Here is a 22373-nt window from a genome sequence, read left to right on the forward strand (position 1 = left end):
AACAAAACAAAACAAAAAAGAACTTCAAAAACCAAACTCTTATGTGGTAAAAACATCCAGTGTGTCAAATAGACAAATTGAAACAAAATACTTGTTAATTAAAAAAAGGTATCTCTGCAAAAATACCTAAAATATTTATAATATATAAAATGAACAAGAGATATTAATAGGTATATAAATCTGATATAAAGATGTAACTGAGATTTTCCAGGATGGGATTTATGATTGGAATGTGACTATGAAACTATTGCCTTATTTAAAAGGAGAAAAATAGATTAAAAAGTATGATGGGTAGATTCATGCTACATTTTATTAATACAATATATTAGTACTACATATAATTACTAATTTCTTTTTTCCCTTAAGGCAATTTGGGGTTAAGTGACTTGCCCACGGTCATACAGCTAGGAAGCTTTAAGTGTCTGAGGTCAGATTTGAACACAGGTCCTTCTGACTTCAGGACTAAAGTTCTATCCACTGCACCACCTAGATGTCCTCATATAGTTACTAGTCAACTATTAATACTATATTAAGGAACTATATCCATGAGAGGAAAATAAGTTATTAAGGGTGGAAGAGCCATAATAGAGAACATTTGGGTAAAGTTCAACAGTAATAGAAATAACAATTATATTGCCATGGGTGTACACTATGATAACTATAAAGAAGAATTAATCAATGGTAAGAGAAAGGTAAATAGATGAAGACTAAGGGAAATATTGTAAGCCTGCATGGAGACATGATATAGTAACAGTAAAGACTTCAGTTTAGTAAAGACTTGCCAGTTAATCGATTTCCCTCAATGACAATTCCATGCTTTAAAGGATGGAGGAAGCAATGTAAGAAATTGCTGTTCTTTTTTTTCTGGAATAGCTAACCAACTAGGGAAAACTACTTAATGATGCAGAAGTGATCATTCTCTTAAAATTCACGATCAAGGAGAGGAAAACTGGGTATTGTCTGAAGTGGAGAAGCCCAGAGAGTAGTCATTCCATCTTTTTGACTATGGAGGTATGGTATTTGTCTTCAATGAATTTGTCAAATTTATGTAGTGTAGATGATGATGATAAAAATAATGATGGAATTTTGGTCAGCAGCTAAAATCCAAATGGACTTGTATAGCTGTGTAGGGAAAGGCTAATTCTGCTATGAATTGGGTAGAGGAAGAAGTCACCTTAGGCCCGAATGTGTGGCTCTTATACTCTGATATCTTTTCACCATCCTCGGTGGCATAAGACTCTGGGGTTGAGAATTAAATTCAGTATTACAGTCACTTTTAGCTTCTTTGAGGGAAAAGTCTTGAGGAACTGTTGACTTTTTGTTGCTGGTTGTTGATGAAGACTGATCTATAAGAGCAGGTAAATCACAAATTATAGGGTGGGTTTCAGAACCCAGCCCCATCTCAACATATTAAAGTTTTCAGCTATCTGGCTCTTCAAGTTCTCAAACCAAGTGAACATTATTTAATTAAAAAACAAAACAAAATACAACCCTGTGAGATAGGTAGAACAAATATTATCATCCTAATTTTAGAGATAAGGAAATGGAAATTGTGAGAGGTTAAATTATTTGCCAAGGTCAGATATTCAAGAAGTGATTAGGCTGAGTTTGCAGTTGAGATAATCGTGAAATTCAGTGATGATCGTATAATAACTCATTGAACTTGTCTCCATGGCTTGCAAAATTTAATTGGGAATGTGACATTTGAAATTGTAGTGGGGTGAGAGTGAGGAAGAAGTGATTATAATGATCACAGAATCATAGTTAGATTTGGATGGAGCTTCAAAAGCCATTTAGTCTAAATTCTTCATTTCATAGATGAGGAGACTGAAACAGAAAGGTTAAGTGATCTGCTCATGTAAGTGAAAGCCAAGGAAACAAATTCAGAACAAAATACATTCAGGAAAATATAGTGCTAAAGTAAGTCATTGGCAGGACAATCAATCAAGATGACTATGTTTGACCCTGATGCCAACCTAAACTAGAATAAAAAACTCCATTGTGAATAGCAGAAAGTAGAGTAATAAAAGATAAAAGATGAGAAGAGGAAGTTGGTGGATAATATACAGATGACAGATTACACATAAGGGATGTTTTTCAAATGACAAGGATGCTTTGAATATTTGGTACCTTTTCTAGCCTCTTGAAAAAAGGTGATACAACATTTAGGGGCATATATATATATATATACACATACACACACACATATATATTTCCTTTATAGAAATTTGAAATTAACAAAGAATTCTTAAGAGAAGAAAAACATTGGCTCAAAAAAGCATCTGATAACGTTATTAATCTTTTCAGATCAAATTTGAAAACCCCCTTCATATCCCCAATAATACAAAATGGGGCAAATTATTTTTCTGATTATTATCTCTGGGAAATAAGGCATTTAAAATTTTTTTCATGAATTTTAGCTAACCATGTGTCATAAAGCAATAAGATTATGTTTTATAAGTGCTTTCTTAAAAACACTCCCAGGCTTATCTGGTACTATACTGTTTTGCAACAAGTACAGAGAAGAGCATCAACTCTCAAAATCCTTTATTATGCTCAAGGAAGGGAAAAAAAAAAATTGAACTCCTTTAGTTTAAAGCAAGGGGTATAAGAGAAAGAGAAATGCATCATTTATATTCTTCCTTACCAGGCTTCAAGCGAGTGGGACTTGCACATCAGAGAAAAACATAAACCACAGAGCCTGAGGAAATCAGTTAATACATCTAAAACTAACTGGAGCATGATGTGTTTTTAAAATAGCTAAAGAGACCATGTCTAGCTAGGAGATCAATTACACTTTTCCTTGTGTCTTCAAGAAAGGGTATTTAGCAGAAAACTGTGGCTTAAATGGCCTATAGAGGCATAAGAAAGTAGATTCTACTCTGAATTTGTCTGCTACAACATGCAGTATAACCACAGCAAGGAAATTATACTTGATCTTTATTAGAGATTGTAGCAGTTATTTTTTTTTCTTTTCACAGAGTACCCACAATGAGCAAAGCACCGCACTGTAGAAGCCAACAGGTATAAAATGGAACTCCTCTTCCCAAGCGCATTATATTTTAGTCAGGAAAGTAACATAAAGCATAAAAAGTGACCAAATTACAATCTATCAGATATCAAAAAAAATTATAATAGTTCAGATATATTTCTATATACATATATATTCATTTGGCTATGTGTATATATTGTTTGTGTTTGGGGTGTATGTATATACATAGAGAGATTTTGTACCATGTACATACAATACACACTAAATACTATATGCTATCTTTATACAACATACAATATATAAATGCTATCTATTTCATAATAACCACAAGAAATTGAAAATAGCCTCTTACCAATTTTATTCAGAAAGCATCTTCCCTTAGGTCTTTCTCTAATATTTAATCATGGCAAATAGGTAACTGAAGTCTCAAAAGCTGTGCCAATGTGGGGTAAGTTTTGAAAGGTCCTGCAAATTTGTATAGGCTTTAAATATAGGCCTGACTTCAGCCATTTTTTGCTTTATTTCAGAAAATCAACCTAACTAGCTTCAGAAAAGTTTGATCACCAGAGAATTGGCCCTTAAGTGATGATTTCTTTCTTTCTTTTTTTGAAAACATAGCAATTTATTAAGCTAAAATTGATGAAGTGAATAGATTACAATGCATAAAAGTGGAAGAATAGCCCACTCAAGAAATCAAGTACTTGAATTGTCAAAATACAAAGCACTGGTAAATGTTATATAAAGGAATCACACCTAGGTTTTCAGAATCTAAGTTCAGATTTCTTTTCACTATTTAAATATACAAAAAAGTACCTAATTACTTCAAGCTTCTGGATGCTTGATGTCTTTAGAAAAGGAGATTTCACAGTGGACTGGAGTGATAAAATAAAACATAAGGAAATTGAATCGGGGAGGCTAAGTGGTCTTCATAAATACTTTGGTATTTGAAAAACATTAGCAAGAAGTTTTTATTTTTATTAAAGATTTCAAAAATCTAGAGTTTCTAAGCAATTGGTCATTATCAAGGAAGAAAACATGACATTTGGGGACCTTATTGACATAACATGGAAAACAGAAGATAATTATTCCTCCGGTCACTGAATTGTTTCTATTATGTTGGCAGATAAATTTGTTAGTCCTATTGAAACAAAATGTCAGGAATACTTTGCTGTCTCCTGCTTCTTATGTGTAACTTCTAATAGCAATATTTTTAACCTCTTCTGAATCTTTTGCAATTACAAAAAAAAAGACCTTATCTTATTCCATTTTTCTTTCCTCAAATAATGAGGGGAAGTTCCACAGCATAGTGAATAGAGTACTGATCCTGAAGTCAGGAAGACCTGCATTCAAACTCAGCCTCAGACACTTACTAGTTGAATTCCCCTCCCCCTCAAAACAAAACAACAGCAACAAAAAACACACCAAATAATGTTTAAGATAAAAAAAATTTCAAAAATAACTTTACTAAAAATAATATTTTTAAGTTTATGGGAAGAAAAAAGTGCATATATATTTACATATATTCATTACATAAATAATAGCATATAGTTACCATTTATAAAATGACTTATAATTGGCTTTCATAAATACAACACTGATAACAAATTATCATTTGGAACATACAATGGCAATAGGAAAGAGGCAATGGTTGTTCAGTGTAGTGGTACAGGCAGAGAATTCTCAGGGAAAATGGAAGAATAGTTTTGATCATGGGGAAATTATAGCTCCTCCCTCTTGCCCCAGATGCTTTTGCTTTACAGAAGAAAACTAAAGCACTTTGACAACAAACATCAGTATTATGTTATTGAAATGGAGAAAACATTGCCACTACTTAACCCACAGAGTTGTTGTGAAGACAGTGATTTGTAAATTTTACAGTATTTCTAATTGAAAGTTGTTGCTATTGTTATCAGCTTCCTCCCTAAGTCAATTATGCCTAGAATGGCAAGGCAATGGAATTTTCAGCTGACCTCCAAAGGAAGTGCTTGCTCATCAGCCTTCTAAAAATGAATAAGTTAGGGTGGACAGATTGTCATATATAATTTAACATAGATCCCTGTTATGTGACTATAGGTATTTTTTTTTTCACTAAACTCAAGGAATATTTATAAATCCCACGTCTCATACTTGTGAAAAAAAAAGGGAATTCCAATTGGTATTTTAATTCCTTGTGGACATAGGAGGCAAGATTCTAAATGGAATGAAGGGAATAAAAGAAGGGGAAAGGAATAAGTATTTATTTATCACTTACTATGTTCTAGAAATATTATCTCATTTGATCTTTATAGTAACCCTGTGAAGTAGGTGCTGTTACAATCCACATTTTACGATTGAGTAATTTAGGCTACTAAATGTAAAATGAGTTGCTAGTGTCAAACAGTAATTGTCTGAGGCCAAATGTGACCCAATTCTAGCTCCAGCACTCTAATCACTATCACCAATTATCTCTAAAACCACTCTAACAGAACAATTCCTTGAAGGTATTATTGATAGTGTCAGATGAGTTACTTCAAGAAGAATTGACTAAGTTCCTTTCTGGGTTAGCTAAGGATCACCAAATAGTTATGAGACGACTAAATCCTTGTTAATCATTTTGAATCCCTGAGTATGGAAGCTAAACTGTCCTTTAGATACAGAAGTTGATCTAGTGTAGTGCGATCGAATCAAAACCCAGTTCATTTCAGTTAAGGAATGTCAGCCCATCTTTGAATCATACTACTTTCCTTATTAAATAACCAGTAGCTCAACTCTAGCTAATAAGGGCCATACTATAATAAGTATGCTGTGAAGAATTTTGGGTCCATCCTGGTTCTAAATTACTTCTTACAATTTAAAAGTAGCCTTTTAGCATGAATAGAATAGCAGAGCAGGGATCCATGATGTAGTAAACATATTAGGATGGAAGTAGGAGGGATTGTTGAGAAAATGTCAATGATCTATAAATTGGTAATTTGCGTAGCTATTTCTTCTTGAAAACAAACATGATCTGTGGTGGACAAAGCTATCAATAGACATCAATTTAAAGGAGATTCAGTAGATGTAGGATTTGCTAATCAAAATAAGAAACATCTTTTTTTTTTTTTTACTTTATCAGAAGAAATTTATAGTTAAAGAAGATAAGCTATTTACCCAAATTTAAAAGCGTCAATCTAAACTCAAATCTTCTCTTTAAAAATCCAGTGTATTTTTCCTTAGACATTTTTGATACCTCTGAGAACATGACAACTTTCCCCATGTTTTCTATGGCTTGCAATTTCTGTCCCCTCATATTAGTATGGGAATCCTCAGTTCTAAATGATGTTCCTTAATAAATCATATGGACTTCATTAGTAAGGAGATTTTCTGTTCTTTAAAGAAGCATTACCCCCTAGTCATCCTTTAGGCATGTCAAAATCAGAAAGTGCAAATTGGAACCCATTTTCTTTCTCTGAAATCCATCTCTATCCTTATTAATGGTTCTACCATTTTTTCAGTTAATTTGTTAAAAAATTTTGAATTATCCTTGGCTTTTCCTCAACATCCAATTAACTTCCAAATTGAGTAGGCTCATATCTATTTCTCATGTATCCTTTTTTTTTTTTTTTCAAATAGCTTAGCCATATACAAAGTTTAGACCTTCATTACCTCATTGCCTCTGCTCAGGTTATTCATTTAGTTTTGGCTACTGCCACAGTCAATAATAAACTAAGCAACTTATACAAATTATGCACCTATTGTGAATCATACGCCAAACCTGTCTTCCTGAATACATCCTTATGCTACACTATATTTCTTGAGTTTCTTTTGTACGTAATTATATCTGTACATTGTTTCTACTTACATTGGCTAGAATATAAGTTCCTTAAGGACAAAGACTTTCATTTCCATCTTTGTAGAATAGTACTAACGTAATGGCTGGCATACCACCTACACTCAATAAGTGAATACTAATTTTTTTGTTGTTGTTGATTTATTCATCCCCAGCTTTATTCATACCTTAATGTGCAGCTGCTTTGCTGTAGACACAACTAGCTTGGACAATGTTATTGTACATCCAACCTATTATATCAGAATTTGATGTGGATAAGGATTATGCATCAAACCATTGAACTAGTTCTATGTTATGTCTGGCTTTTAAAGAGGAATAAGAACCTAGTTAGGAAATCTGGGATAATTCTAGTTAAAAGTAAATAACCTCCCCACCAAGATTATGGAATATGGATATATTGCATCCTACAACTTTCATCTTGGGGCAACTAAGTAATCAGGTAACTTTGAATTCAAATCTATCCTTAGATTGGCTGTGTAACTGAGCAAATTACTTAACTTTAGGTTCGTCAACTGTAAAATGGGGATTATAATAGCACCCACCATCCAGGATTGTTCTGACTTCATATAGTGTTTGAAACATTTATTATTGTTCATTTATTCAATTGTCATCTGACTCTTCATGACCCAATGGATCAGAGCACTCTCCTAAAGTCTGATCAAGCTCCATTTGTCCATTGCCTCTATGACACAATCTATCCATTTCATACTCTGCCATGTCTTTCTCATTTTCCCCTCAATCTTTCCTAGCATATGGATCTTTCCCAATGAATCTTGTCTTCTCATTTTGTGGTAAAAATACTGAAGTTTCAATTTCAACATTTATACTTCCAATGACTAGTCAGAGTTATTTCCTTTAAATATTGATAAATTTGTTCTCCTTGCTGTCCAAGGAACACTCAAAAGTCTTCTCCACTGAGTTGTTGGAACTCTACTATCATCTGTACAGCTTAGTTAAGCCTGGCATAACTCAGTTTAATTGACCTATGTGCCTTTGCCATGATAAGGCAGTGATCCAGGAAGGGCCTGATACATTGCACTACATAAATGCTATTATTAACACTGTATGACCTTGATTTGCATCTATTCTGCGTATCCTTCTATTACCCAACCCCCAACTTGCAATGTATATATGTGACCAGCTGTAATCTTTTGATCTTTCTACTTGTTTTGCTCTCAGCCTGGTCTGAACACTATTATATTTCTTTACTGTAGAAATACTGTTTTGGAATATGCTGGTTGTACACCCAATGTTTTGTTCCATTAACCTAGCAAAACAACTCAGGATATAGGGCTCCTCAAACAAGATATAAAATCCACACTTAGATTCAGATACCACAGGGAATAATATAATCTTACATCCTTAAAGCAGACCTTTCTTTTGTCATGGAAATGTATTCTTACTACATGCAGAATTCCTGATATAGATAAGAAATATACTTCACAACAATAACTGAACCTAAGGCTTCAAAGCATACAGCACTCTTTAAAGTATTTTTATTTTAAATCAACAGTGTTCAGTAACACAGAGGGCAAAGCCCTACAGGGTATATTTCAATGACAATTCAAGTATAAATGGTAAAGCTCCTTCTACATAATAGAATATAGGCAGATGTAATATCTGCCAATAACCTATTGTTGGACAGCTGCTTCATCTTGTTACTGAAGTTTGATTAGATTTTTTTGAACACGAAAAATAAAAGATGTCTAACCCTCAAAATTTTATACTTACTAGATCTGGCAGAGTATAATATAAATAAAAACTTTTTTTTTCATTATTGTTGTAATGAAAAATGTCAAATTAAGCTTCGTGTGTGTGTGTGTGTGTGTGTGTGTGTGTGTGTGTGTGTGTGTGTGTGTGTGAAAGAGAGAGAAAGAGAGAGAGAGAGAGAGAGAGATTGAGAGAAAGAATCTGTTTGACTCCTCTCTCTCTCCATTTCTGTTTTTCTGTCTGTCTCTTCTCCCTCTGTCTCTATGTTTCTGTCTCTCCCTTTTTTATCTCGGTCTCTCTGTGTCTCTGTGTTTGTCTGTTTCTGTCTTTGTCTATCCTTGTCTCTGTCTCTGTCTCTCTGTCTCCATGCAAAGGAAAAGGTAAAAATCAATAACTCATAGCCAGTATCTTGTCTGACATTTAACCAGAGAGCTTCAGCACTCTGGATCTGCTGGAGAGGCAGTATAACTACGAGTTTAATATGTGTCAGAAGGAAGGTTTATTTGTGAACTCTCATTTGGAGATTTCAGTAATAATTAGAGCCACTGAACTGCTGTGAAGCAAAGAAAAAATACCCTATGGTTGCATTATGATGTGAAACAGAAATGAAGGTTATTAGCACAAGGTAGGTAAGACTAACAATAGCCCCTCCTCAGGACAAGGAGAATATTTTCCAAGTCAGAAATCTTTTTCTATGAGGAAGAATGTGTAGTTTAATCAGATAAACATAGAATCTGGTGATTTTCATATAGTGGAAATTTTTTACTTTTTCTGAAGTTCTTTCCAAAGTATATAGACCACTCAAATACAATATTTTATGTTTGAGATTTTAAAATTTTAAACATAAATAGTTCTTATTTTGTATTTAGTCATTAAGATAAATGCTGTAGGATTACACCTTTGCCCTATCTACATATTTGCAATCCAGGAACACCACCCAAATTGCTGTTCCTTATATTTACAATGCTCCTTGTGATTCCAATTTTCATTGGCTTATTTTCCATTCATTGAATTATCTCCCTCATGATCTTCATTTCTGAGTCTTCCTGAATTCCTTTAGTTAGGTCTCTGCTAAAAATCTTACTATAAGAAGCTTTTCCAATTTCCTTTTAATTACAATTCCTTTCCTCTGAGATATTTTTAATTTATCTTGCCTATATACCTTGTTTATACATCGTTTTAAACATGTTTCCCACATTTGACTTTGAAGGCTTTGAAAGCATGGACTTATTTTCATTTCTTTTGTATCCCTCCTACTTGGTCCAGTATGGGATACATGGTATGTGCTTAGAAAAAGCTACTTAATTTAAAGGAAGGTAGGAAGAAAAGAAGGAAGGAAGGAAGGAAGGAAGGAACGAAGGAAGGAAGGAAAGAAGGAAGGAAGAAAGAAAGGAAGGAAGGAACGAAGGAATGAAGGAAAGAAGGAGGGAATCAAAGGAGAGAGGGAGGGAGGGAGGAAAGCAAGAGGATGGAAAAGAAAGCGGCAAAAATAAAGAATCTTTCATTATGTCATTGCCTAACCCTTGGATTCTCATTTCTTAAACATATCTGACTCATGAAAGACATATTGTAACATGACTTTCAAAGTCCTCTATAATCTTTAAAGTATAGATCATGTCAATCAAACTATTAAAAAAAATTTTATAGAGCTAGAAAAAATAATCACAAAATCTAGAAAAACTAAAGCTCGAGGATATGAAGGAAATCAATACAAAAGAAGGCAGTCTAACCATACCAGACCTCAAATTATATTATAAAACAGTAATTATCAAAAAATTCTGGTACTGGTTAAGAAAAAGAATAGTAGATCAGAAGAATAATCCAAAGCTTCTTTAAAAATATCATGTGGGTTTATATAACTGGGTGTGGGGATTTCAAAATTATGAAAATAATATTGCAACTTATATTTCTGATAAAGGTCTCATATTTGAAAAAATAGAGAAATGAGATAAATTTATAAAATAAAAGTTATTCCCCAATTGCTATATGGTCAAAGGATATAAATAGGCAGTTTTAAGAGAAAGAAATCAAAACCACCTATAGTTTTATAGATAGATAGATAGATAGATATAACCGATAGCTACAACATAAAAAATATACATATATATTTTTTATTGTATGTTATACACTCCCTAAAGGTGATGACACTTTTTAATCATTTCTGGATTTTCCTTGTTACCTAGTGTATTTAACAAATGGTTGTTGAAAGAAAGAATGAATAGCTAGAATAATTTTTTTTTTAATTTTGTGCCAACAGTGATTGAGGCAAATTATCAGTTGCTTGAGATATGAAAGTGAAAATGACAGTTTTTACAAACAATAAGGTTATATGATTTAATGATGGAAAAAAAAATAAACAATAATTAATCAGTGAACAGCTAGCCAACAAGCATTTATTAAGCAATTATTTTGTTCCAGATACTGTACTATTTCTGGGAAAATGTATTAAGGAAAAGACAATTAGATATTAACTAAATGTTATTAACTCATATTTATGTACCACATTAACATTTGCAAGATACTTTGCATATAATATCTTATTCAGCCCTTAGGACAAATTTTTACTTAGATACCATTATTATTCCTTTTTTATGGATGAGTAAATATTTTATGAATGAGAAGGTAAATTACTTGTGCAAGGTCATAGAGATTGAGAATTATCATAACGCTTGAGAATTGATTTGAAACAAATCTAAGTGCTTTTATCTATCATACAAGTTAATAGATCATAAAGGAACTCAAATACAAATATATGAGAGATTTGAAAAGGAAGGCATTAACAATGTCATCCTGCCTTTCTTTACAAGAAGTTGGTGATGTGGGAATGTAACTCAGGAACAAAACCAGAGTTGGATATAGTGATTTGAGATTCATTTGCATGGCTATGAAAATTAAATTTAGATGATTCCAAATACAGGGAGTTAGTGGTTGCTTTATATAAATGGACTGCTCTGCAGACCTCTACAAAAAACAATTTTTACATAATGCTTATGTTTCTACCCACGCATTTCATTTAATCCAAATAACAAAAGCATTCACAAAATAATAACTTTATGCAAGTCATAAAATAGATCAAAATGCAAACATATATATTAAATACTTTACCATAATAATAAACAGAATCATGATGTGAAAGGTAAAATTAACGATAAATTATGTGCAGTACTTATACAGTAAAGTTAACACGGGTTTTCAGTATATTTTCTCTTCTCTACCTATTGAACCTAGTCTTTATTACTGGTTATTGGCTGCACATTTATTTGTTTGTTTATTTTTATGTAAGCTATCTCAATGCCAAGTTTTATCTCCATCCAAAGCTGTAACTTTCTAGACAAATATAGTGTTTGAATAAATACATTTAAACTTGCAATAATTCCTTGGATCCCTTGGTTGTGATAATGAAGCAATATTAGGAGGACCACTTTTTAGTTTCATTAAAATCATATAGATTGGGAGGGTTACCTGGGACATTATCCAAAATAAGTAGAATATTGAAAGGAATGCTATTATCATCACAAAATTAATGAAGTAGTTCACAAACCATTGTTCAAAAATGATGGGGTTTCCAAATCTGAAGGTTGGAAAAATAATGGAAAGGTAATGTTACTTTGCTGATACCTTTCAATGCTTTGGGATTTTCTGAGTGATGTACAAGAAAAAAAGTTTAATTTGCAACCCTCAGATGAATTTCCTCCAAACAGGAGAATAACTGTTTTTTCTAAGCTTTATGCATAGGCATAGATTTTGTTTTTGTTTTTGCTTTTTTTTCCTTTTTTTCCTCTATCAAGATGTAGGAGATGGCATTCTTTGATAAATATCTGCATTAGAGATTTGCTATGGCAAGTAGGGATCTTTATCTATTATTTTTTGCAGGAACTATAAAAACTTCTTTGCTACTTCAATATCTGCACTAGCATCCCTCATTGACACTTGCACATTATGAAATACCACATGATTTTTAACTCATACAAATTACCTTCTGTTTGCTGTATATTCCTACTTTCCTTCAGGGCACTTTAATTCAAATCTTCAAAGGTGTTTTAACCCAATGATCTTTCAAGAAAAAAATATTAATCTTTCTTCAGTGAGAAATAAATGTTTCTTACAAGGTAGCAAGAGAGATAAATTTGCAATATCAATGGAAATGACACTTTGGGCTAGAAAGTGCCTTGGCATTACTCTAAATTATATTGAATATTTAGTCATATATTTTGTTTTGTCTTTTTATTGACTCCACATCTTATTTGAAATTAAAAATCATTTCTGCCGCATCTAGAAATAACCTGGTAAAGTAGATAGGGAACTGAATTTGGAATTAAAAAAACTTAAATTCAAAATTTAATTTAGATACTTGTTGGTTCTGTGATTATGGTCCTCCTAGATCATAAGTATTCTTCTTTGTTAATAAGAGGGCTGACTAAAAGTCTCTAAAGTCTTTCAGATCTATTATCTTATGAAGTAAAGTGAAAGAGCTAAAAGTTGAAAAAAACCTGAAATCAAATGTTCAAAAACTTTTCATATATAGAATTAATTACATTAATATATAAATTATACATACACATATAATAGTATACATTGTCTCTCTTTAATAGAATTTAACTTCTTTAAGTATAGAAAATATCTGTATTTTTTCCTAAACCTGATACATATCACAAGGTATAGCAGTTAGTCAGCACTTATGAGAACAGAACCTTGTTGCCAACTGCTTTTTGCTGTGTTAAAAAAGGAGAGAGAGGAAAAAAAAGTTCTAGACCCTAGATAACTATAATTCAATACTGTAACTCTTGAGAAAACCTATTCTTTTAGCTTTTATTTTCTCAACAATATGCTATGGAATTGAATTCAGCTATAATGATATAGTATTATTATAATTAAATATCTAACTATATTATCTGTAGTGTCACCAGACATAATTAAAGTGATAAAAAGCCCCCTTGATCTCTTAAGTATCACAAAAAAATGTAACTGAGAGAATAGTAAGTGATATTAAATTTATGACAAAGGTTTAACTATCATTTTGCTAGTTTATTTTTTGCTTTCTTCCATCTATTGTCTTCCCTGTTGCTCAGATCACAGTGCAATTCTTTTATTCAGTGGTTTCTTTTGGAATTATGTAATATTAGTACAAGATATTCATCTCAACAATTTCAGTTATGATCCTGAAATAGAAGATGAGATGAAAAGTAAATAACTCATAAAAAACACGATTGTAAATAAGGACAAATGGCATAATGACATTTTGTATCAACATGTAATCCCCTAGTTTAATTTTGATTTCTGCTGGAAAGCCAGTAAAGCTCTGTGTATTTTCTGGGGATTATTTCTTAAATCAGCATTTCAAGTATTGATGTTAAGGGACTTAAATATCCTGGGCTCATTAATGCTTTGTAATAACAGGCAATTTTCAAATGCTTGCTAGAAGAATAAAAATTTTCTGATAACAAGAGCTAACCAAATGTCAGCCACTGAAATCGCCACTAAAATTAATGTTGCACACTGACTACATGTTCAACTCAGAATCAGATGACCTGTGTTTAATTCTTGAATATGCCACTGGTAAATTGTGTGACCTCGGTAAATTAACTTCATCTCTATTATCCTATTTCCTTATCTATAAAAAGTGGGAATTGGACTAGATGATTTGTCAAATAACTTTGACTATTGGTTAATAGAATTAATTTATGTAATTCCTATATAATATAATCTATAACATAATCCATTAATTTAATTATAGAGTTATTCTTACCATTAAAATATGCACATATGATCTAGAAAGAGTTGTAAGAATCTATTTCATCTTGTTATTTCTCCCCTTTTTTTCACAACATTTTGTAGAATCTTAATGCCAAATCTCAGAGTTGGATGGGACTTCAGAAGCCATCTTGTTGAAATTCCACTTGACAACTTATCTATCCAGCCTCTATTTTTTTTTTAATTTTTTATTTAATAATTACATTATATTGACACTCATTTCTGTTCCGATTTTTTTTTTTCCCCTTCCTCCCTCCACCCCCTCCCCTAGATGGCAAGCAGTCCTTTATATGTTGGATATGTTGCAGTATATCCTAGATACAATATATGTTTGCAGAACCGAACAGTTCTCTTGTTGCACAGGGAGAATTGGATTCAGAAGGTATAAATAATCCGGGAAGAAAAACAAAAATGCAGATAGTTCACATTCGTTTCCCAGTGTTCTTTCTTTGGGTGTAGCTGCTTTTGTCCGTCATTTATCAATTGAAACTCAGGTCTCTTTGTCAAAGAAATCCACTTCCATCAAAATATGTCCTCATACAATATCGTTGTCGAAGTGTATAATGATCTCCTGGTTCTGCTCATTTCACTTAGCATCAGTTCATGTAGGTCTCTCCAAGCCTCTCTGTATTCATCCTGCTGGTCATTTCTTACAGAACAATAATATTCCATAACATTCATATACCACAATTTACCCAGCCATTCTCCAATTGATGGGCATCCATTCATTTTCCAGTTTCTAGCCACTACAAACAGGGCTGCTACAAACATTTTGGCACATACAGGTCCCTTTCCCTTCTTTAGTATTTCTTTGGGATATAAGCCCAATAGAAACACTGCTGGATCAAAGGATATGCACATTTTGATAATTTTTTGGGCATAATTCCAGATTGCTCTCCAGAATGGTTGGATTCGTTCACAACTCCACCAACAATGCATTAGTGTCCCAGTTTTCCCGCATCCCCTCCAACATTCATCATTATTTTTTCCTGTCATCTTAGCCAATCTGACAGGTGTGTAGTGGTATCTCAGAGTTGTCTTAATTTGCATTTCTCTGATCAATAATGATTTGGAACACTCTTTCATATGAGTGGTAATAGTTTCAATCTCATCCTCTGAAAATTGTCTGTTCATATCCTTTGACCATTTATCAATTGGAGAATGGCTTGATTTCTTATAAATTTGAGTCAGTTCTCTATATATTTTGGAAATGAGGCCTTTATCAGAACCTTTAACTGTGAAAATGTTTTCCCAGTTTGTTGCTTCCCTTCTAATCTTGTTTGCATTAGTTTTATTTGTACAAAGGCTTTTTAATTTGATGTAATCGAAATTTTCTATTCTGTGATCAGTAATGGTCTCTAGTTCATCTTTGGTCACAAATTTCTTTCTCCTCCACAAGTCTGAGAGATAAACTATTCTATGTTCCTCTAATTTATTTATAATCTCGTTCTTTATGCCTAGGTCATAGACCCATTTTGATCTTATCTTGGTATATGGTGTTAAGTGTGGGTCCATGCCTAATTTCTGCCATACTAATTTCCAATTATCCCAGCAGTTTTTATCAAATAATGAATTCTTTTCCCAGAAGTTAGGGGCTTTGGGTTTGTCAAACACTAGATTGCTATAATTGACTATTCTGTCTTGTGAGCCTAGCCTTTTCCACTGATCCACTAATCTATTTCTTAGCCAATACCAAATGGTTTTGGTGACTGCTGCTTTATAATATAATTTTAGATCAGGTACAGCTAGGCCACCTTCATTTGATTTTTTTTTCATTAATTCCCTTGAGATTCTCGACTTTTTATTGTTCCATATGAATTTTGTTGTTATTTTTTCTAGATCAATAAAATATTTTCTTGGAAGTCTGATTGGTATAGCACTAAATAAATAGATTAGTTTAGGGAGTATTGTCATCTTTATTATGTTCGCTCGGCCGATCCAAGAGCACTTAATATTTTTCCAATTATTTAAGTCTGACTTTATTTGTGTGGAGACTTTTTTATAGTTTTGCTCATATAATTCTTGACTTTCCTTTGGTAGATAGATTCCCAAATATTTTATGGTATCAACAGTTATTCTGAATGGAATTTCTCTTTGTATCTCTTGCTGTTGGGTTTTGTTGGTGATGTATAAAAATGCTGAGGATTTATGGGGATTTATTTTGTAGCCAGCTACTTTGCTAAAATTATGAATTATTTCCAATAGCTTTTTGGTAGAATCTCTGGGGTTCTCTAGGTATACCATCATATCATCTGCAAAGAGTGATAGTTTGGTTTCCTCATTGCCTACTCTAATTCCTTTTATATCTTTCTCGACTCTTATTGCCGAGGCTAGTGTTTCTAATACGATATTAAATAATAATGGTGATAGTGGGCAACCTTGCTTCACTCCAGATCTTACTGGGAAGGGTTCCAGTTTTTCCCCATTGCATATGATGCTTACTGATGGTTTTAAATATATGCTCCTGACTATTTTAAGGAAAAGTCCATTTATTCCTATGCTCTCAAGTGTTTTTATTAGGAATGGGTGTTGGATTTTATCAAATGCTTTTTCTGCATCTATTGAGATGATCATGTGGTTTTTGTTTGTTTGGTTATTGATATAGTCAATTATGCTAATAGTTTTCCTAATATTGAACCAGCCCTGCATTCCTGGTATAAATCCTACTTGGTCATAGTGTATTATCCTGGTTACAATTTTCTGTAATCTTTTTGCTAATATTTTATTTAAGATTTTAGCATCAATATTCATTAGGGAGATTGGTCTATAATTTTCTTTCTCTGTTTTCAGCCTACCTGGTTTAGGTATCAGTACCATATCTGTGTCATAAAAGGAGTTTGGTAGGACTCCTTCAATCCCTATTTTTTCAAATAGTTTATATAACATTGGAGTTAATTGTTCTTTAAATGTTTGGTAGAATTCACATGTAAATCCATCTGGTCCTGGGGATTTTTTCTTAGGGAGTTGATTGATAGTTTGTTCTATTTCTTTTTCTGAGATGGGACTGTTTAGGATATTTACTTCTTCCTCTGTTAGTTTGGGCAAGCTGTATTTTTGGAGGTATTTTTCTATTTCATTTAAGTTGTCGGATTTATTGGCATAAAGTTGGGCAAAGTAACTCCTAATTATTGCTCTAATTTCCTCTTCGTTAGTGGTGAGTTCTCCCTTTTCATTTTTAAGACTAACAATTTGATTTTCCTCTTTCCTTTTTTTAATCAGATTTACTAAGGGTTTGTCTATTTTGTTGGTTTTTTCATAGAACCAACTCTTAGTTTTATTAATCAATTCAATAGTTTTTTTACTTTCAATTTTATTGATCTCACCTTTTACTTTTAGAATTTCAAGTTTAGTGTTTGACTGGGGGTTTTTAATTTGTTCCTTTTCTAGCATTTTTAATTGCAAACCCAATTCATTGACCTTCTCTTTCTCTATTTTATACAAATAGGCCTCTAGAGATATGAAATTTCCCCTTATTACCGCTTTGGCTGCATCCCATACATTTTGGTATGATGTCTCATTATTATCGTTTTCTTGGGTGAAGTTATTAATTATGTCTATGATTTGCTGTTTCACCCAATCATTCTTTAGTATGAGATTATTTAGTTTCCAATTATTTTTTGGTCTACTTCCCCCTGCTTTTTTGTTGAATGTAATTTTCATTGCATCGTGGTCTGAAAAGGATGCATTTACTATTTCTGCCTTACTACATTTGAGTTTGAGGTTTTTATGTCCTAATATATGGTCAATTTTTGTATAGGTTCCATGAACTGCTAAAAAGAAAGTGTATTCCTTTCTGTCTCCATTACATTTTCTCCAGAGATCTATCATATCTAGCTTTTCTAGTATTCTGTTTACCTCTTTGACTTCTTTCTTATTTATTTTCTGGTTTGATTTATCTAATTCTGAGAGTGCAAGGTTAAGATCTCCCACTATTATAGTTTTACTGTCTATTTCTTCTTGCAGCTCTCTTAGTTTCTCTTTTAAGAATTTAGATGCTACCCCACTTGGTGCATATATGTTTAATATAGATAGTGCTTCATTATCCATGCTACCCTTTAGCAAGATATAGTGTCCTTCCTTATCTCTTTTAATTAGGTCAATTTTTGCTTTAGCTTGATCTGAGATCAGGATGGCTACCCCTGCTTTTTTGACTTCACCTGAAGCATAGTAGATTTTGCTCCAACCTTTTACCTTTAACCTGCATGTATCTCCCCGCTTCAGGTGTGTTTCCTGTAAACAACATATTGTAGGATTCTGGCTTTTAATCCATTCTGCTAACCGCTTCCTCTTTATGGGGGAGTTTACCCCGTTCACGTTTATGGTTAGAATGACCAATTCTGTATTACTTGCCATCTTGTTAACCCCGGTTTATGCTTTCCTCCCTTCTTTCCCCTTTCCCCCCTTCCAAGTATTAAGCTTGTGAGCACCCCTTGCTTCTCACAGCCCTCCCTTTTTAGTGTCCCTCCCCCCGCCTTAGAGTTCCTCCCCCTATCTTACCCCTTTCCCTCCCAGTTCCCGTATTCCCTTCCGCTTAGCTTATTCCTTCCCTTTCCACTTTTCCCTTCTCACTTTTCAATGAGATGGGAGAAGTTTCACCATAGATTGAATATGTCTTAAGATTTTTCACTTAAAGCCAATTCTGAAGGCAGTAAGATACCCACTATATTCATCTCCCTCCATTCTTTCTCTCAGATATAATAGGTTTCCTATGCCTCTTCATGAGATGTACTACCCCCACTTTACCCTTTTTCTGGTACAATGTCCTTTCCACATCAATTTCTAGAACAAGGTATACATGTATTCTTTATACATCTATATAGTCAAAATATAGTTCCCAAGATTAATCTTTACCTTTTTAGATTTCTCTTGAGTTCTATATTTGTAGATCAAACTTTTTGTTAAGTTCTGGTTTTTTCATCAGAAATAGATGAAATTCGCTTACTTCGTTGAATGTCCATCTTCTTCCCTGGAAAAAGATGCTCATTCTCGCTGGGTAAGTTATTTTTGGTTGCATACCAAGTTCCTTAGCCTTTCGGAATATCATATTCCAGGCCCTTCGATCTTTTAATGTGGATGCTGCCAGATCCTGGGTGATCCTTATTGTGGCTCCTTGATACTTGAATTGGGTTTTTCTAGCCGCTTGCAATATTTTTTCTTTCATCTGAGGGTTCTGGCATTTGGCCACTATATTCCTTGGTGTTTTGATTTTAGGATCCCTTTCAGTGGGTGATCGATGAATCCTTTCAATGTTTATTTTTTCCTCTGTTCCTATGACTTCTGGGCAGTTCTCTTTGATAATTTCCTGGAAGACAGTGTCCAGGCTCTTTTTTTCATCATGTTTTTCTGGGAGTCCAATGATTCTCAGATTGTCTCTCCTGGATCTGTTTTCCAGGTCTGTTGTCTTCCCCAGAAGGTATTTCACATTTTTCTCCATTGTTTGATTTTTTTGGATTTGCTTGACTGATTCTTCTTGTCTCCTCGAGTCATTCAATTCCACTTGTTCAATTCTGATTTTCAGTGAAGTATTCTCTTCACTCACTTTTTAAAAATCTTTCTCTAATTGTCCAATTGAGTTCTTTTGTTCTGTGGAATTTTTTTCCATTTCGCCAATTTTGTTTTTTAGAGAGCTGTTTTCTGTTTCCAGTTCACTAATCCTATTTTTCAAGGATTTTACTTCTTTATCCACTCTCTCTTTAACTGACTTCTCCAGGCTCTTTTGCCAAGCCTCCCTCTCCTTTTCCCAAGCTTCCTTCTCCTTTTGCCAAGCCTCACTCTGCTTTCCCCATTTTTCTTCTAGCTCCCTTGTGAGAGCCTTTTTAATCACTTCTATGAGGTTCATCTGTGCTGAGGAACAGACGATCTCCTCCTTTGGGGAATCACCTGGGGACTGCCTGTTTTTAGTCTCCTCAGGATTTAGAGTCTGCTCTCTATCTGTGTAGAAGCTGTCTAGGGTTAAAGTCCTCTTCAGCTTCTTGCTCATTCTGTCTATTAATCAGAGACAAACTACCAAAGAAAAACAGAAAAAACTGGAGTCTTTCTTTGGGGGGGGGGCTGGGTGTGTTATCGAGCTTCCTCTACAGACTGCAGGGGGCAGCAGTGAGGCACTAGCAGGACTGTGCTGCGCCTGCGCTCTGAGATCCCAAAGCGTGCTGAGTCACTGAGGGAGGGAAGGGGGGGGCGGCCAGGTCCTGAGAGACTCCAGCTGTTTGGGGTTGTATTCTTCAGCCCCGGTGTTTTTAGCTTCTCTGCTGGGCTGCTGACTTGCTGCAGGTTCCAAACCTGTAGCGAAGCTCTCCCCGCAGAGACGGCTACGATCACTCCCCACCCCCTCTCAGCTCTGCTCCCGTGCTCTCACTGCCGCTGCCCGCCGCCTGCGCCCGATCTAAAACCGCCCCAGCCCTCCAATAAAGACAGACCTTTCTTGGCGGATCTCAAGGATGGCTTCTCTTGGTAACTATTTGTGGGTTTTTTTCAGTCAAGCATTGATTCAGAGGCTTGTAATGAAGTGGATAGTGAGAGAAAGCGCGGAGCTTATGCAACTGTGAGCCTCCTCTCCGCCATCTTAACCGGAAGTGACAACTTATCTATCCAGCCTCTATTTGAAAAATTCTACTTGAAGTGAGCCAAAGTTCCTGATATACAGCACATCCTGATATACTCATACAGCACATCCATCCCCTGCTTCCAATTCACATGATAGACCCCTTAAACACCTTAATTCATACCCTTTACATATCTCTTGTTATGTTGTTCAGTTGGGCCAACTCTCCGTGATTCCATTTTGGAGGATTTCTTTGCTTAAAAAACAAAAACTAAAACAAAAGCTGGAGCAGTTTTCTATTTTTCTCTAGCTTATTTTGCAGATGAAGAAACTGAGGCAAAATGGGTTAAATGACTTGCCAAGAGTCATATAGCAATAAGTGTTAGAGGCTGGATTTAAACTCATTTAAAAAAAAATAGGATTCCCGATTCTGAGCTCAGTAACCATCCATTGTAGCACCTAGCATCTCCCCTTGAGTCTCTACAGTTGCAGCAATTTCCTTATTAGTCATCATAGTATGTATTGCTCTAATTATTAGGGATTTTTTTTTCTTATACTGAACTTATTAAGTATTTCCAGTACCTTTAGCCTAATCTTCATGATTATTGTCTTGATCTTCATTATATTGTTCCTTTGGATTACTGAGCAATGAACAGTCTCCAATTTATCAGTTTCCTAAAATGTAGTACCCAGGAATGAACAGAAGCTTTTACCTGTGCTCCTGCTAGGATAGAGAAGAGTGAATCTCTAATCTCTAATGCCTAAATAACAAACCTTTCTTAATCCATCCAAATATCATATTATATTTTGGGCAACCATATTACATTGCTCTCTCATATTGAACTTATAGACTTTGCAGACTCTTTTTCCACTGGTGACTTCTTCTTAGAACCTCCATTTTGGGGAATGATCACAGATCTGCCTTCTTTTCTGCCACCATACATCTGCCTAAATGCTCCACCATGCCTCACCCTTGGTCCCCATCAAAGACACCCACATAAAGTTTTTCAGCTCCTATGCCTTAAGTTCACCTGTAAGAATGTAAGCTTCTTAAAGTCAGGAACTGTCTTGCTTTTTGCTTTGTTTTTGTATCCCAAGTGCTCACCCCAATACCTGTACAAATCTAGGGCTTGATAATTTGCATTGATAAACTGATTAATTTGCAGTCTACTGTAATATCAAGATCTTTTTCAAATGATGCCTAAACTTTATAAAGTTACTATTATTATTTAATTCAAGTGTAAGACTGTATCTATCCTTATTTATCTTCATCCCATCACTATTGTTTTAGGACAACATTCTAAATACCTTTTTACTGTTTGGATCTTGACTAACATTTTATTATGTTAGTTTTTCTGTCCTAGATACGTATCATATGTACATTTTATGTATCTGCTTTTTATTCCTGTATTCAAATCATCAATATAAATAATAATAAGATGAACAACAACAGAGCCTCAAGAACAGATCTTTGGGACATTCTTTCAAAGATTTCTTTTCAGATAAAAGTAGAAACCTTCTCCTGACTCAGCTACTTTGTCTGAGATACCTTTCCCCTTTCTCCCACTTTC

The sequence above is a fragment of the Antechinus flavipes genome, chromosome 3 (assembly GCF_016432865.1).
Source record: "Antechinus flavipes isolate AdamAnt ecotype Samford, QLD, Australia chromosome 3, AdamAnt_v2, whole genome shotgun sequence".
Lineage (NCBI taxonomy): Eukaryota > Metazoa > Chordata > Mammalia > Dasyuromorphia > Dasyuridae > Antechinus > Antechinus flavipes.